Here is a 5,000-nt window from a genome sequence, read left to right as displayed (position 1 = left end):
CACTTTGCACCTGGCTTGTACCCATGACATGTTGCTCTTATGGTCTCCAGGACAACCAAAGGTCTCGCAGGAATTCGCTGTTTCCTGAGGCCTCGCGAATGGTTTTCTCTAGGAACCGAGCACCTGTTGTTGCTCCTCCGTATTTCATCCCAATGGACACGGCACATTTATGCCTGCTTTTGTTGGCTTACCCACATTTTTCTGCAAAGAAACTGCACAACCAAGCCAACGCAACAAGGAGAACGCGAACGCGCCCGAAATTCTCTCATATTTCGTTGGTGGTGCAAACACCAAACCCCTTGGTGCAAGCACTTGAAACATAAATAAAAAATAAACTTTTCAACGAGCCAAACCTTTCTCCCACTTTCTTATGCTAACTCTTACTTTTTGTTTTCAAACCTCGCAGTACGGGATTTTATCTCGTTTACATTGGATTTTACTGCGTAACCGGAAATGCGTAATTGACCGGAAGCTCAAATTTGCACTCATGCGCAGTGCGTTTTACCGCGGTGACTCCCGGACAGGCCCTTATATACCCAATAATGTTCATAGTTCAGAAACTTCCGGGTCATTATCACGACCCAGGTCAACGTGTCAAATTGACTTATTAATTTGAGAGCTTCGCCAATTCCTCTCCCACTTTCGCATGATTAGTACATTAAAACCACAATCGTGTCATACCTACGTGTCATACCTAACCTCCCGTTGTTGTTCAATTTAAAAAGCTTGAAGCAAGCATAGGATGCTCACATCTAGGTCGAGTTGACTTCTAAACCATAGAGCTGCATAACACGAAACTCTCTTACTCATAAAATCAAACGTTGACAAGTGGTCTTGTGACATTTCCATAGCTGGTCGATCGTGTAACTCTAGTACCTAATTCTAAGATTTCTTCGGACTTGATGCTCCATTGACTAATACATTTGATTACAGAAGACAAGGTGTCGAGGCAAAAACAGACAATGGAAATGAGAAGCTCAAGATATAGCGGTGGCAAACATTTAAGTGCAAATCGCATAAATATCACCCACCCAGCATGGTTCCGGAAAACGAGGAATATAGCGCCCACTTCCTTGCGGGAGGAACCGGAATCGACACCCTGATTCTTTACAGACAGGCTGTTTGTATTGTTATCAAGTTTAATCACGTCATGTCTACGAGTCTTTCGTTGGAATGAAGAGCATTTTATCCGCTGTAAACTTCTAAACAAGATCTCTATTCATTCAAAGATGGGAGATGGGAACTCCTGTTCCCCTGGAGAGTGTGAAATCACTGGAACATTCATGGCAAGTGAGGGAAAAAAAAACTTACGGTAGAATGAGCTCCACCTGCTAATTTCTCGGGAAACGTGGATTCTCCCATTTTTTAAAGCTGTTAGTGTTGACCCGAAAAACGCCCGTAATCCACTCTACAGATGAATAAAACTCGCTTTCAAGGCAAAGACTTCACACATAGACTCGCCTTCACGAAGGTGACGAAGTGATCTTCTGATTGGCCCCTTAGTCATGGCCAACTTTTACAGCTGGCCTATGCCAATCAAAACTAAGCGTCCCTGGGTGGGCTTGAACCACCAACCTTTCGGTTAACAGCCGAACGCGCTAACCGATTGCGCCACAGAGACAGGTCTGACCACTGGGCCGGGGAAATTCAAGTCCTGCCTAAAACAAAATGCATTTTTAAGGAACCTATACCTGAAGCCAAACGGCCATAACTCGAGGATTCTCATTTTGAACTCTGCTACACCTTGTTTATTCCAGCCCAACTACCTGCAGTCCTGCAATCTCCATTTGAAGAAATACACTTTCCTTCGGTTCGTCTAGGTCTAACCATCGGTACCTGTTAAACGCCAATTGCCTCAAAAAAGCTACTTCACTCACGTGGTGATTAACAAATGACACCATTCAGACAAAGCACACAACATTACGACCAGTGGAATGGTTTCCTTTCAACTCCCGCTCTAATAATCTGCAACACAAAGTGCGTGACGGAAGCTTTCCATGAAAAGGCCCTGTTGGTCTAGTGGCATGATTCTCGCTTCGGCTGCGAGAGGTTCCGGGTTCGACTCCCGGACAGGCCCCTAGTTATATACCCAACAATGTTCATACATCAACAACTTGCTGTCATTATCACGCCCCAACATACGGCACAATCTTCTTTCGCCGTCTGAGATCAACGTATCAAATTTATTTATTAATTTGGCCAATTCTTCTCACCCTTCCGCATGATAAGTTCATTAAAGCCACAAACGTGTCACACCTGACCTCCCGTTGTTGTTCAAGATAAAAAACTTCAAGCAAGCAAAGGATTCTCACATCTTGCTCAAGTTGTCTTCTAAACGATACAGCTGGATGACACGAAACTCTCTTAATCATAAAAATCAAACGTTGACAAGTGGCCTTGTGACATTTCCATAGCTGGTCGATCGTGTCATTCTTGTGCCTAATCCTGAGCTTTCTTCCGACTTGATGCTCTCTTGAATAATACATGTGATTACAGAAGACGAGGCGTCGAGGCAAAAACAGACGATGGAAATGAGAAGCTCAAGACATCGCGGTGGCAAACATTTAAGTGCAAATCGCATAAATATCACTTACACCGCATGGTTCCGGGAAACGGAAAATATAGCGCCAACTTCGCATGCGGAAGATACCGGGATCGACACCCGGATTCTCCACAGACAGGCTATTGTATTGATACCAAGTTTAATCATGTCATGTCTGCGAGTCTTTCGTTGGAATGAAGAGCATTTTATCCGCTGTAAACTTCTAAACAAGATCTCTATTCGTTCAAAGATGGGAGATGGGAACTTCTGTTTCCCTGGAGAGTGTGAAATCAATGGAACATTCATGGCAAGTGAGAGGAATAAAGGCTTACGGTAGCATGAGCTCCACCTGCTGATTTCTCAGGAAACGTGGATTCCTCCATTTTTTAAAGCTATTAGTGTTGACCCGAAAAACGCCCGTAATCCACTCTACAGATGAATAAAAATCGCTTTCAAGGCAAAGACCTCACACATTGACTCGCTTTGACGAAGGTGACGAAGTGATCTTCCGATTGGTCCTTTAGTCATGGCCAACTTTGACTTGTTTGCCTACAGCTGGCCTATGCCAATCAAAACTAAGCGTCCCTGGGTGGGCTTGAACCACCAACCTTTCGGTTAACAGCCGAACGCGCTAATCGATTGCGCCACAGAGACAGGTCTGACCACTGGGCCGAGGAAATTCAAGTACTGCCTAAGACAAAATGCATTTTTAAGGAACCTATACCTGAAGCCAAACGGCCATAACTCGAGGATTCTCATTTTGAACTCTGCTACACCTTGTTAATTCCTGCCCTAATACCTGCGGTCCTGCAATCTCCTTTTGAAAAAATACACTTTCCTTCGGTTCGTCTGGGTCTGACCATCGGTACCTGTTAAACGCCAATTGCCTCAACACAGCTACTTCACTCACGTGGTGATTAACAAATGACACCATTCAGACAAAGCACACAACATTACGACCAGTGGAATAGTTTCCTTTCAACTCCCGCTCTAGTAATTTCCAATACAAAGTCCGTGACGGAAGCCTTCCATGTAAAGGCCTGTTGGTCTAGTGGCATAATTCTCGCTTCGGGTGCGAGAGGTCCCGGGTTCGACTCCCGGACAGGCCCTAGTTATATACCCAACAATGTTAATACATCAACAACTTGCGGTCATTATCACGCCCCAACATACGACACACTCTTCTTTCGCCATCTGAGATCAACGTATCAAATTTATTTATTAATTTGGCCAATTCTTCTCACCCTTCCGCATGATTAGTTCATTAAAGCCACAAACGTGTCACACCTGACCTCCCGTTGTTGTTCAAGATAAAAAACTTCTAGCAAGCATAGGATGCTCACATCTTGGTCGAGTTGTCTTCTAAACCATACAGCTGGGTGACACGAAACTCTTTTTTTCATAAGATCAAACGTTGACAAGTGGCCTTGTGACATTTCCATAGCTGGTCGATCGTGTCATTCTTGTGCCTAATCCTGAGCTTTCTTCCGACTTGATGTCCTCTTGAACAATACATGTGATTACAGAAGACGAGGCGTCGAGGCAAAAACAGACGATGGAAATGAGAAGCTCAAGACATCGCGGTGGCAAACATTTAAGTGCAAATCGCATAAATATCACTTACACCGCATGGTTCCGGCAAGCGGGGAATATAGCGTCCACTTCATATGCGGAAGATACCGGGATCGACACCCGGATTTTCCACACAGAGGCTGTTGTATTGATACCAAGTTTAATCATGTCACGTCTGCGAGTCTTTCGTTGGAATGAAGAGCATTTTATCCGCTGTAAACTTCTAAACAAGATCTCTATTCGTTCAAAGATGGGAACTCCTGTTCACCTGGAAAGTGTGAAATCAATGGAACATTTATGGCAAGTGAGAGAAATGGAGCCCTACGGCGGAATGAGCTCCACCTGCTGAGTTTTCAGGAAAAGTGGATTCCTTCATTTTTTAAAGGTATTAGTGTTGACCCGAAAAACGCCCGTAATCCACTCTACAGATGAATAAAAATCGCTTTCAAGGCAAAGACCTCACACATTGACTCGCTTTGACGAAGGTGACGAAGTGATCTTCCGATTGGTCCTTTAGTCATGGCCAACTTTGACTTGTTTGCCTACAGCTGGCCTATGCCAATCAAAACTAAGCGTCCCTGGGTGGGCTTGAACCACCAACCTTTCGGTTAACAGCCGAACGCGCTAACCGATTGCGCCACAGAGACAGGTCTGGCCACTGGGCCGAGGAAAAGATTCGAAAGAGTACCACTCTTCAAGTCCTGCCTAAAACAAAATGCGTTTTTAAGGAACCTATACTTGAAGCCAAACGGCCATAACTCGAGGATTCTCATTTTGAACTCTACTACACCTTGTTTATTTCAGCCCAACTACCTGCAGTCCTGCAATCTCCATTTGAAGAAATACACTTTCCTTCGGTTCGTCTACGTCTAACAATCGGTACCTG

The 5,000-nt window shown here is 44.5% G+C and overlaps 5 non-coding genes across 5 annotated transcripts; 2 read left to right on the top strand and 3 right to left on the bottom strand.

The window, feature by feature from the left end:
• Positions 1–1,547: 1,547 nt before the first annotated feature.
• On the bottom strand, positions 1,548–1,621 carry Trnan-guu (transfer RNA asparagine (anticodon GUU)). The gene has a single exon. It is a non-coding gene; the product is annotated as a tRNA-Asn (tRNA).
• A 383-nt stretch (positions 1,622–2,004) lies between these two features.
• Positions 2,005–2,077, top strand: Trnap-cgg (transfer RNA proline (anticodon CGG)). Its single transcript has one exon. It is a non-coding gene; the product is annotated as a tRNA-Pro (tRNA).
• A 1,045-nt stretch (positions 2,078–3,122) lies between these two features.
• On the bottom strand, positions 3,123–3,196 carry Trnan-guu (transfer RNA asparagine (anticodon GUU)). Its single transcript has one exon. It is a non-coding gene; the product is annotated as a tRNA-Asn (tRNA).
• Positions 3,197–3,579: 383 nt separating this feature from the next.
• On the top strand, positions 3,580–3,651 carry Trnap-cgg (transfer RNA proline (anticodon CGG)). Its single transcript has one exon. It is a non-coding gene; the product is annotated as a tRNA-Pro (tRNA).
• Positions 3,652–4,687: 1,036 nt separating this feature from the next.
• Positions 4,688–4,761, bottom strand: Trnan-guu (transfer RNA asparagine (anticodon GUU)). The gene has a single exon. It is a non-coding gene; the product is annotated as a tRNA-Asn (tRNA).
• Between the last annotated feature and the right edge of the window lie 239 nt (positions 4,762–5,000).

The sequence above is a fragment of the Montipora capricornis genome, chromosome 6 (genome assembly GCF_036669925.1).
Source record: "Montipora capricornis isolate CH-2021 chromosome 6, ASM3666992v2, whole genome shotgun sequence".
Classification (NCBI taxonomy): domain Eukaryota; kingdom Metazoa; phylum Cnidaria; class Anthozoa; order Scleractinia; family Acroporidae; genus Montipora; species Montipora capricornis.
Note: the sequence above shows the minus strand (reverse complement) of the source record. Positions and strands in the feature narration are given on the sequence as shown.